The sequence below is a fragment of the Triturus cristatus genome, chromosome 1_1 (genome assembly GCF_964204655.1).
Source record: "Triturus cristatus chromosome 1_1, aTriCri1.1, whole genome shotgun sequence".
Taxonomy (NCBI): domain Eukaryota; kingdom Metazoa; phylum Chordata; class Amphibia; order Caudata; family Salamandridae; genus Triturus; species Triturus cristatus.
In genome coordinates, this window is record NC_140579.1 from 503,965,677 (window position 1) to 503,979,171 (window position 13,495).

General features: G+C 50.2%; 1 pseudogene across 1 annotated transcript in view; it reads left to right on the top strand.

Moving 5' to 3' along the window:
• Window positions 1-2,555, top strand: part of LOC146870484 (CCAAT/enhancer-binding protein epsilon-like) — a 73,451-nt pseudogene extending 70,896 nt beyond the window's left edge. The window contains exon 5 of the transcript XR_014978195.1: window positions 83-2,555. The product of XR_014978195.1 is annotated as a CCAAT/enhancer-binding protein epsilon-like (transcript). The remainder of the gene's footprint in view (window positions 1-82) is intronic.
• The last annotated feature ends 10,940 nt before the right edge of the window (window positions 2,556-13,495 follow it).

Consider the following 13,495-nt stretch of genomic DNA (forward strand, 5'->3'; position numbering starts at 1 on the left):
ATGTAAAGATATTTTTGAGAAAGTGGATTTCCAACCCCCTGACATTAATTGCCCCTCTCTTGTCTTGCAGGCTCTGCGTCAGGCGGGCACTCCATGCTCCAGAACGTCATCGACTAGTGGACCATATTCCAGGGACGGCTCGTTGCCGCCTCACCACAAGAGCAAGAAGTCACTGAGCAAAGACAGTCTGGAGTACAGGCTCAGGAAAGAGCGCAACAACAATGCCGTACGCAAGAGTCGCGACAAGGTGAAGCATCGCAACATTGACACCCAGCAGAAGGCAATGGAGTACTTGGCAGAGAATAGCCTGCGAGCTCGCGTCGAGCAGCTCACCCAGGATCTCGAGGCGCTACACAATCTCTTCCGTCAGTTCCCTGAGGCGGCTGGCCTGTTAAAGGGCCTAGGGGACTGCGCCCGAAAGCTTATCAGATCTGGACTAGGTGAAAGACAAGGGTCTGTCCCTGAGGGAACTCAGAATCCGACCAGGGAGGAATGGGGGAACTGTGCCTGAGTGGAGAAATGGTCTATCTTAGCTAGTGATATGATAGAGGCTGTGCCTGAGGGTTTAGTGGGGGTCCCACCTATGTGGACCCACCAATCTTTGCAACAGGGTTACTTGGGACTGGCCTAAAGGTGGCGCAGAGCACTGTTTTGGGTCAGAGTACAGAGCTCTGAATTCTCCAGGTTCAATGCGTGGGTAGTCTTCAGTCCTGTATTCCAGTCCTGGTCTTTTATTCACACAAACCAGTAAATTCTTGCAGTTGTTGTCCTGTCTTGTCTCAGTAAGACAACATTTCCAGGTTGAAGTGGCTTCTGAAAGAATAGACTTGTTTGGAGCAGGATGTTTCTGAGGACCTTGGTGCATAAACATCCTGAGAAAATGTGCCTGAGCCCTTCCGGGGACCATAGAAGGGAAGGACACGTGAGACCGCGCCTAAGGAACTGTGAGGGTCGGCCTAGAGGAGGCCATGTAGAGTTGTCTCTCAGCACTTGTCAGTTTTGGCGGTGGGAAGGACATGGAGGGCTGCCCATGAGGGAGAGTAGGACCAGCCACGCCTGAAGAATATCACTGTGAACTGTCAATGGGGAACGAGGGCAGACCTGGAAAGACATGTTGTGCTTTGTTGTGCTGTATTATGTTGTGTTGTGTTGAGTCAGCACAGATTTGGACTGTCCCTGAGGAAGTATCACAGCCCAAGAGAAGAGCCTGGGGAACTGTATGAGGGGCAGTTGGTCGCCGGCCTAGGGTAGACCATAGGGGACTGTGCCTGAGGACCTGTGGGAATCTGGGGCTGCCTAGGAAAAGGGCTCTTTTGATGGTGCCTGGGTACCTTGAAACTACAACCCAGAGGTAAGCACAATAGATAGAAAATATTGGGGTCCAGCACACAGGCTGTGCTTGAACAATATCAGGGTTATAGGAAGGAACAGAGAATATGCTTAAGGATGCGCGGGTTTGGGGGTTGCGGGGGAGCGGTTCAGGGAGTACTGTCTATCCCCACAGTGGTATTTGGAACCGGAAGCTTAAGGCACAGTTAATTGAGCCTATGGTTTATTCTGGTCCAGCCTCGGATTAGTCACAGGGCCAGTACCAGAGGGCTCAAGTCTCTCATATGTGGCATTGGAGACAGTGCCTGAGGGAATGCTGGGCTCTCTCCTATCAGAATGAATGACAAGGACCAATCGGGGACTCACTCAGGGCTGGACGCGAGTGCCTGGCATCAGTTCACGACTGGCCTAGCAGACCTCGGGTAACAGTGCCCAAAGTTGCCACTGAGTGTGGAATAGATGAAGGTCAAAGGCAACAGTCACAGGGGCCTTATTGAGATATGTTCTGCAGATGGACATAAGAGGTTACTGCGCACATGCCAAGGGACGCGCACAGGGGCCACGCTAAAGGCGCTATCTGGAGCCAGTCTTCATGAAAGATCTGGGGTGTTGTGCCTGGGAGACCATAACTAATAATACCTCGATTTCAAATTGTGCCATCGCTCACTCATGTTGATGCTGTTACTCAGGGTATTAGTACCACATGTATCAACCGTATGAGGATGAAAGGCAGAGTTTGTTCTGTTGAGGATTAAACTTCTGACCTGCAGGACACACTCGCCCATCTTGGTGCTGCCTGGCTGCTGTGAGATAACGGGGGCATCTGTGCCGTACCAGGTACAGTGAGACATGGGCGTCTTTACCTGCCTCTCAGGAACCTGCAAACCCTTGTCAGCTTGTTGTAAGGCCATGTTCAGATTATTTATCAATCTTTTATTAATTAAATAATATCTCGTGTGTTTTCAGCTTCCGTTTCTGCCTCTGTATAACCATAAACGGACCCCTGAAGCAGTCTACTGCCCCTGACACGGTACAGCAAACCCTACATTTGACTAAATCTGGTTCACCAGTTGACTTTGTTCGGCCAGTGCTTTTTATGCGATCTCCTCAATTATTTGCTCACCTATTTGTAAATTAATTAATTCTGCTTTTAAATCAGGTAGACTACCAGTACCAGTCGAATGAAAACAGGCATGTATGATGCAATCATTAAAAAAACCTAGCAATTCCTGACAATTTTCGCCCTATTTTGTTGTTAAAATTCTGTGCTAAGGTTGCGGGAAAGATATTTAGTTTGCAGCTCTTGAAGTTTACCACTAAAACCTTCTTTTTTAATCTTGCCCAGTCTGGCCTCCGATCCCACCATGGAGGTTTCATTTGTTGCAGTTCAAAATTAGCCACATATGGGGGCATATCAGCAACACCCGGCGATAATTATCGCTCAGCGCTCTTAGCGTGAGGATAATTATTGCCAAGTAACGTGGATTTTTATTGCTGAGATAGCGTGCTATTAGCAACACTTATCTCCTCAGCGATAAAAATCCTCACGCTAACTGCCCAACGTGAGATTATCGCTGAAAACCCAGCGATAATCTCACGCAATGTGGCGTTAGCTTGCTGAAACTTAGCCATGATATCCACCTTCCATAGGATATCATGGCTAAGTCAGTCCTGAAGCAGGCGTAAGGAAAGTAGCGATAACAGGGGTTAACGCTACTTTTCCTGCTGCTATGCTTCATAGCGTGGGGATTGATGATAGGAGAAATGTCGCTTAGCGACATTTCTCCTGTCATGTCAGGTCAGGAACGCCCACTTTGCATCTCATTAGAGATGCAAAGCTGGGCGTTAGGAATCCTGACGCTAAAGCAAGGTTTCACGCGTTAGCCCGGCCTTGCTAATTAGGCGATAAAATTATCGCCGCTTTTCGGCTGAAAACGGCCGCAAAAGCAGCTATAATTTTTTATCGCCTGCTTGTAAATATGCCCCATGGTTCTAGAGTGGGGCGGGTGGTGACCACCGCCCGCCCGCCCTGCATCTGGCAACCAGCTCCATTCCGTTCTGACCGGCAGGCTGGCTTCAGCAGTGGTGAGGGGGCTCTCCCTGGAGTTGTTCTGATCCCTCCTAACCCTAAAACGCTATCCCATGCACGACCCCCTACACTACCAAACACCACTGCACTACCCTAAACCCTAAAACACGACCCCTTACACTACACAAACATCACTGCACTGCCCTAAACCCTTAAAAACTACCCCCAGCCTGACCCCCTACACTACCAAAACACCAATGCCCTACCCTAAACCCTAAAATAGTACCCCAGCACGACTCCCTACACTACCCAAAGACCACTGCACTACCGTAAACCCTAAAACACTACCCTCAGCACGACCCCCTACACTACCCAAACACCACTGCACTACCCTAGACCCTAAAACACCTCCCCCAACACGACCCCCTACACTACACAAACACCACTGACATACCCTAAACCCTAAATCTACCACAAGCACGACCCCCTACACTACACAAACATCACTGTACTATCCTAAACCCTAAAACACTACCCCAGCATGACCCCAAACACTACCCAAATACCACTGCTCTACCCTAAACCCTAAAACACTACACCATCACGACTCCCTACACTACCCAAAGACCACTGCACTGCCGTAAACCCTAAACACTACCCCAGCACGACCCCCTACACTACACAAACACTACTTTACTGACCTAAACCCTAAATCTTCCCCAAGCACAACCCCCTACATTACACAAACATCACTGCACTGCCCTAAAACCTTAAACACTACCACGAGCATGACCCCCTACACTACATAAACACCACTGCACTACCCTAACCCCTAAAACACTAACCCCAGCACGACCCCCTACACTACCCAAACACCACTGAACTACCTTAATCTCTAAAACACTACCCCCAGCACGGCCCCCTACACTACCCAAACAACAATGCACTACCCTAAACCCTAAAACACCACCCCAGCATGAACCCCTACACTACCCTAACACGACTGCACTACCCTAAACCATAAAACACTACCCCAGCACGACCCCTTACACTACCCAAAGACCAATGCATTACTGTAAACCCTAAAACACTACCCCCCGCACGACCCCCTACACCACCCAAACACAGCTGCACTACCCTAAACCCTAAAACACTAACCGAGCACGAACCCCTACACTACCCAAAGACCACTGCACTACTGTAACCCCTAAAACACTACCCCCACACAACCCCCTATACTACCCAAAGACCACTGCACTACCCTAAACTCTAAAACACTACCCCCAGCACGACCCCCTACACCACCCAAACACAACTGCACTAACCTAAACCCTAAAACGCTAACCCCGCACGACCCCCTACACTATCCAAAGACCACTGCAGTACCCTAAACCTTAAAACACTACCCCTACACTACACAAACACTACTGCACTACCCTAGACCCTAAAATACAACCCCCAGCACAACACAGTACACTACCCAAACACCACTGCACTGCCCTAATCCCTAAAACACTACCACCAGCAAAACCCGCTACACTACACAAACACCACTGCTCTATCCTAAACTCTTAAACACTACCCAGCACGACTCCCTACACTACCCAAAGACCACAGCACTACCGTAAACCCTAAAACTTTACCCCAGCATGACCCCCAGCACTTCCCAAACACCACTGCACTACCCTAAAACACTACCCCCAGCATGACCCCCCTACACTACACAAACCCCACTGGAATACCCTAAACCCTAAATCTACCACAAGCACAACCCCCTACACTACACAAACATCACTGCACTACCCTAAAACACTACCACCAGCACGACCCCCTACACTTCACAAACACCAATGCCCTACCCTAACACCTAAAACACTAATCCAGCACGACTCCCTACATTACCCAAAGACCACTGCACTACCGTAAACCCATAACACTACCCCCAGCACAACCCCCTACACTACACAAACACTACTGCACTGCCCTAAACCCTAAATCTTCTCCAAGCACGACGCCCTACACTACAAAAACATCACTGCACTTCCCTAAACCCTAAAACACTAAACCCAGCACGACCCCCTACACTACACTAACACCACTGCACTACCCTAATCCCTAAAACACTACCCCCAGCATGACCCCCTACACTACCCAAACAACAATGCACTACCCTAAACCCTACCCCAGCACGAACCCCTACACTACCCTAACACCACTGCACTAACCTAAACCCTAAAACACTACCCCAGCACGACCCCCTCCACTACCCAAAGACCACTGCACTACTGTAAACCCTTAAACACTACCACTAGCAGTACCCCCTACACTACCCAAACACCACTGCACTACCCTAAACCCTAAACCACTACCCCCAGCACGACCCCTACACTACCCAAACACCACTGCACTACCCTAAACCCTAAAACACTACCCCCAGCATGACCCCCTACACTACCCAAACACTACTGCACTACCCTAAACCCTAAAACACTACCCCCAGCATGACCCCCTACACTTCACAAACACCACTGCAATACCCTAAACCCTAAAACACTACCCCTAGCACGACCCCCTACACTACACAAACCCCACTGCACTACCCTAACCCCTAAAACACTACCCCAACACGAACCGTACCCTACCCAAACACAATTGCACTACCCTAAACCCTAAAACACTACCCCAACACGACCCCTTACACAACCCAAACACCACTGCACTGCCCTAAACCCTAAAACACTACCCCCAGCACGACCCCCTACACTACACAAACACCACTGCACTACCCTAAACCCTAAAACACTAGCCCCAGCAAGACCCCCTACACTACACAAACACCACTGCATTGACTTAAACCCTAAAACACTACCCCAGTACGACCCCCACACTACACAAACACCACTGCAGTACCCCAAACGCTAAATCTACCCCAAGCATGACCCCCTACACTACACAAACATCACTGCCCTACCCTAAACCCTAAAATACTATACCAGCACGACCCCCTACACTACCCAAACACCACTGCACTACCCTATACCCTAAAACCCTACCCCAGCATGACCCCCTACACTACCCAAAGACCACTGCACTACCATAAACCCTAAAACACTACCCCCAGCACGACCCCCTACACTACACAAACACCACTGCAATACCCTAAACCCTAAAATACTACCCAAGCACGACCTCCTACACTACACAAACACCACTGCACTACCCTAAACCCTAAAACACTACCCCAGCACGACCCCCTACACTTCCCAAAGACCACTGCACTACCATAAACCCTAAAGCACTACCCCCAGCTCGACCCCCTACACTACACAAACACCACTGCACTACCCTAAACCCTAAAACACTACCCCAGCACGACCCCCTGCACTACCCAAAGACCACTGCACTACCATAAACCCTAAAGCACTACCCCCAGCTCGACCCCCTACACTACACAAACACCACTGCACTACCCTAAACCCTAAAACACTACCCCAGCACGACCCCCTGCACTACCCAAAGACCACTGCACTACCATAAACCGTAAAACACTACCCCCAGCACGACCCCCTACACTACACAAACACTACTTTACTGACCTAAACCCTAAATCTTCCCCAAGCACAACCCCCTACATTACACAAACATCACTGCACTGCCCTAAAACCTTAAACACTACCACGAGCATGACCCCCTACACTACACAAACACCACTGCACTACCCTAAACCCTAAAACACTAACCCCAGCATGACCCCCTACACTACACTAACACCACTGAACTACCTTAATCTCTAAAACACTACCCCCAGCACGGCCCCCTACACTACCCAAACAACAATGCACTACCCTAAACCCTAAAACACTACCCCAGCATGAACCCCTACACTACCCTAACACGACTGCACTACCCTACACCCTAAAACACTACCCCAGCACGACCGCTTACACTACCCAAAGACCACTGCATTACTGTAAACCCTAAAACACTACCCCCCGCACGACCCCCTACACCACCCAAACACAACTGCACTACCCTAAACCCTAAAACACTACCCGAGCACGAACCCCTACACTACTCAAAGACTACTGCACTACTGTAACCCCTAAAACACTACCCCCACACAACCCCCTATACTACCCAAAGACCACTGCACTACCCTAAACCCAAAAACACTACCCCCAGCACGACCCCCTAAACTACCAAAGCACCACTGCACTACCCTAAACTCTAAAACACTAACCCCAGCACGACCCCCTACACCACCCAAACACAACTGCACTAACCTAAACCCTAAAACCCTACACCCGCACGACCCCCTACACTATCCAAAGACCACTGCAGTACCCTAAACCTTAAAACACTACCCCTACACTACACAAACACCACTGCACTACCCTAGACCCTAAAACACTACCCCCAGCACAACACCCTACACTACCCAAACACCATTGCACTGCCCTAATCCCTAAAACACTACCCCTAGCACGACCCCCTACACTACACAAACACCACTGCACTAACCTAAACCCTAAAACACTACCCCAACACGACCCCGTACACTACCCAAACACCACTGCACTGCCCTAATCCCTAAAACACTACCACCAGCACAACCCGCTACACTACACAAACACCACTGCTCTATCCTAAACTCTTAAACACTACCCAGCACGACTCCCTACACTACCCAAAGACCACAGCACTACCGTAAACCCTAAAACATTACCCCAGCATGACCCACAACACTTCCCAAACACCACTGCACTACCCTAAAACACTAACCCCAGCACGACCCCCCTACACTACACAAACCCCACTGGAATACCCTAAACCCTAAATCTACCACAAGCACGACCCCCTACATTACACAAACATCACTGCACTACCCTAAAACACTACCACCAGCACGAACCCCTACACTTCACAAACACCAATGCCCTACCCTAAAACCTAAAACACTACCCCAGCACGACCCCAAACACTACCCAAACACCACTGCTGTACCCTAAACCCTAAAACACTAACCCAGCACGACTCCCTACATTACCCAAAGACCACTGCACTACCGTAAACCCATAACACTACCCCCAGCACAACCCCCTACACTACACAAACACTACTGCACTGCCCTAAACCCTAAATCTTCTCCAAGCACGACGCCCTACACTACACAAACATCACTGCACTTCCCTAAACCCTAAAACACTAACCCCAGCACGACCCCCTACACTACACTAACACCACTGCACTACCCTAATCCCTAAAACACTACCCCAGCACGGCCCCCCTACACTACCCAAACAACAATGCACTACCCTAAACCCTAAAACACTACCCCAGCACGAACCCCTACACTACCCAAAGACCACTGCACTACTGTAAACCCTTAAACACTACCCCCTGCCCGACCCCCTACACTACCCAAAGAACACTGCACTACCCTAAACCCCAAAACACTACCCCGCATGACCTCCTACACTACCCAAAGACCACTGCACTACCCTAAACCCTAAAACACGACCCCCTACACTACACACACACTGCTGCACTACCCTAAACCCTAAAACACTACCCCCAGCACGACCCCCTACACTACACAAACACCACTGCACTACCCTAAACCCTAAAACACTACCCCTACACTACACAAACACCACTGCACTACCCTAGACCCTAAAACACTACCCCCAGCACAGCCCCCTACACTACACTAACACCACTGCACTACCCTAAACACTAAAACACTACCCCCAGCATAACCCCCTATACTACCCAAACGCCATTGCACTACCCTAAAACCTTAAACACCACCCCCAGCATTATCCCCTACACTATCCAAACACCACTGCACAACCCTAAACCATAAAACACTTCCCCCAGCAGTACCCCTACACTACCCAAACCCCATTGCACTACCCTTAACCCTAAAACACTACCACTAGCAGTACCCCCTACACTACCCAAACACCACTGCACTACCCTAAACCCTAAACCCTTACCCCCAGCACGACCCCTACACTATCCAAACACCACTGCACTACCCTAAACCCTAAAACATACCCCCAGCATGATCCCCTACACTACCCAAACACTACTGCACTACCCTAAACCCTAAAACACTACCCCCAGCATGACCCCCTATACTTCACAAACACCACTGCCATACCCTAAACCCTAAAACACTACCCCTAGCACGACCCCCTACACTACACAAACCCCACTGCACTACCCTAACCCCTAAAACACTACCCCAACACGAACCGTACCCTACCCAAACACAATTGCACTACCCTAAACCCTAAAACACTACCCCAACACGACCCCAAACACTAGCCAAACACCACTGCTCTACCCTAAACCCTAAAACACTAACCCAGCACGACTCCCTACATTACCCAAAGACCACTGCACTACCGTAAACCCATAACACTACCCCCAGCACAACCCCCTACACTACACAAACACTACTGCACTGCCCTAAACCCTAAATCTTCTCCAAGCACGACGCCCTACACTACACAAACATCACTGCACTTCCCTAAACCCTAAAACACTAACCCCAGCACGACCCCCTACACTACACTAACACCACTGCACTACCCTAATCCCTAAAACACTACCCCCAGCACGACCCCCTACACTACCCAAACAACAATGCACTACCCTAAACCCTAAAACACTACCCCAGCACGAACCCCTACACTACCCTAACACCACTGCACTAACCTAAACCCTAAAACACTACCCCAGCACGACCCCCTACACTACCCAAAGACCACTGCACTACTGTAAACCCTTAAACACTACCCCCTGCCCGACCCCCTACACTACCCAAAGAACACTGCACTACCCTAAACCCCAAAACACTACCCCCGCACGACCTCCTACACTACCCAAAGACCACTGCACTACCCTAAACCCTAAAACACGACCCCCTACACTACACACACACTGCTGCACTACCCTAAACCCTAAAACACCACCCCCAGCACGACCCCCTACACTACACAAACACCACTGCACTACCCTAAAACACTACCCCTACACTACACAAACACCACTACACTACCCTAGACCCTAAAACACTACCCCCAGCACAGCCCCCTACAATACACTATCACCACTGCACTACCCTAAAACACTACCCCCAGCACGACCCCCCTACACTACACAAACCCCACTGGAATACCCTAAACCCTAAATCTACCACAAGCACGACCCCCTACATTACACAAACATCACTGCACTACCCTAAAACACTACCACCAGCACGGACCCCTACACTTCACAAACACCAATGCCCTACCCTAAAACCTAAAACACTACCCCAGCACGGCCCCAAACACTACCCAAACACCACTGCTCTACCCTAAACCCTAAAACACTAACCCAGCACGACTCCCTACATTACCCAAAGACCACTGCACTACCGTAAACCCATAACACTACCCCCAGCACAACCCCCTACACTACACAAACACTACTGCACTGCCCTAAACCCTAAATCTTCTCCAAGCACGACGCCCTACACTACACAAACATCACTGCACTTCCCTAAACCCTAAAACACTACCCCCAGCATGACCCCCTACACTACACAAACACCACTGCACTACCCTAAACCCTAAAACACTACCCCTACACTACACAAACACCACTGCACTACCCTAGACCCTAAAACACTACCCCCAGCACAGCCCCCTACACTACACTAACACCACTGCACTACCCTAAACACTAAAACACTACCCCCAGCACAACCCCCTATACTACCCAAACGCCATTGCACTACCCTAAAACCTTAAACACTACCCCCAGCATTATCCCCTACACTATCCAAACACCACTGCACTACCCTAAACCCTAAAACACTACCCCCAGCATTACCCCTACACTACCCAAACACCACTGCACTACCCTAAACCCTAAAACACTACCCCCAGCATGACCCCCTACACTACCCAAACACTACTGCACTACCCTAAACCCTAAAACACTACCCCCAGTATGACCCCCTACACTTCACAAACACCACTGCAATACCCTAAACCCTAAAACACTACCCCTAGCACGACCCTCTACACTACACAAACCCCACTGCACTACCCTAACCCCTAAAACAATACCCCAACACGAACCGTACCCTACCCAAACACAATTGCACTACCCTAAACCCTAAAACACTACCCCAACACGACCCCTTACACAACCCAAACACCACTGCACTGCCCTAAACCCTAAAACACTACCCCCAGCACGACCCCCTACACTACACAAACACCACTGCACTACCCTAAACCCTAAAACACTAGCCCCAGCAAGACCCCCTACACTACACAAACACCACTTGTTGGACCTAAGATCCGGGGGTAGCTTGGCTCAAGTGGGAATCCCTATACTCGTTAACATGTTGTGCTTGCATCACACTCATTTCACACTCCAGCGCACCACCACTAAAAATGACGCTACGCCAAGAGGATAGAAAAGGTAAAAAAGCTTTATCTTTCCTTATTTCTTGTTTCTTCTTTTTTTTCTTTCAGATCAAATTAATCAATTTGGCTTATAACACCTTAGGGTCAAAATGTTTCATCAGTATTAGATTGTCAGTATAGCAAGTTCACTAACGTCGAAAATGAAGTCATTAATCATTTCATCCCCCACAATTGCTTAGCACTTTGAATAGAGTCAATCGATTTAGTGCCGCACATAACAATGACTTTGCGTTTTAAATTAAGTCAAGAACTACACAGCCGCACATGGCACTGACATTACTTTGAAAAAGGTCAATAAATAATATGCCGCACATAGCATTGACATAACTTTGGAAAGGGTCAATAAATAATATGCCGCACATAGCATGGACAATGCACTGCAAATGTAGTCAACAATTACAAGGCCGCACTAAGCGTTGGCACTACTTTAAATAGGGCCAATAAATATTATGCTGTACATAGCAGGGACATTTCACTGCGAATATAGTCAACAAGTACAAGGCCTTTTATCCGATCCAAAGGTCAGGGGTTCCAATGCTGCATTTGCGGACTTAATGTGACTTATTTTCAGAGCCTGGCTGAGGGCTTCGTATTCCACTCAGTGGATTTTGCAGACTGAAACAGGGTTGGCCAGTTTCCCCCTCCCTCCCCCAGGAGAGGGACGGCTCTTGGTCTCACTTGAGTCTTCCCGCCCTCCCCTTGGGGTTACCTTATTCTTCGGCCAGTTATAGGCCCTTGCGCAAGTTCCTTGGCCACCCGGCGATGTCCGGGCCGAGGGCCTTTCTGCTCCGCTGCAGTTCAACAGGCGAGAGGGTTGAAGTGTAGGGTCCGCTCTTTCTCTCGTCCCGAGTCTGCGCCCGCAGTCGCCTAAGGCAGCGCGACCTGCGAGGGCACCACACGGCCAGCAAGTCGCGTAGCGGTGGGGGCGGCGTCTCGCAGTCCGCCCCCGTCACGTGATCTGAGCACCAACACCTCAAGCCTAACGCGGCCCACAGGAAACCTCGGCGACGCACTTCCCTCACAGAGGGCCGCGCCTCAACCCGTAAGAACAGCGGTCCTCCTCACAAGCCCCTGGCGACAAGAGGGGTGATCCTCGGGACCCCGGGCCGCAGCGGTAAGTGTCCTCTTATGGAATCTTCAGCGGGGGTGACCCAAGTTAAGGGGGGTGATCTGCAGCTCAGGGGCAATCCACCTGTACAGCCAGTTTTCCTGGGACTGCAGCACTGGTCACATTTCTACCTTGCCCAGAACAGCGGTCAGTTTCAAGATCGGGGGTATCCCAGGGCTCCGGGCAGCAGTAGGGAGATAGGGGCTTTGGGCCAGTGATGGTGACTCCCTACCCCTATTCCCTTCAGAGGTCCTGACTAGGCAAATAGCCCTTCAGGTTGGCTTGTTCCCCAAGGTCAGAGGCTAACGGTAGGGTCAGGTCACAAGATGGAGGGCAGTGTCAACCAGGGGGGAAAAAGCAGGCCCTAAGTACGGTCAATTCCCCCCCTCTAGCGCACCCACCTCCCCACTCAGGTGCCTGGCTGCCGACCACCTCACCTCACACCGACTACCTAAAATGGCCGCCGCCCCTCACCCCTATATATAGCCTGGGCCCTGACTAGCCAGAGTGACCCGGAAGGTTCCGGAATCCCTCATG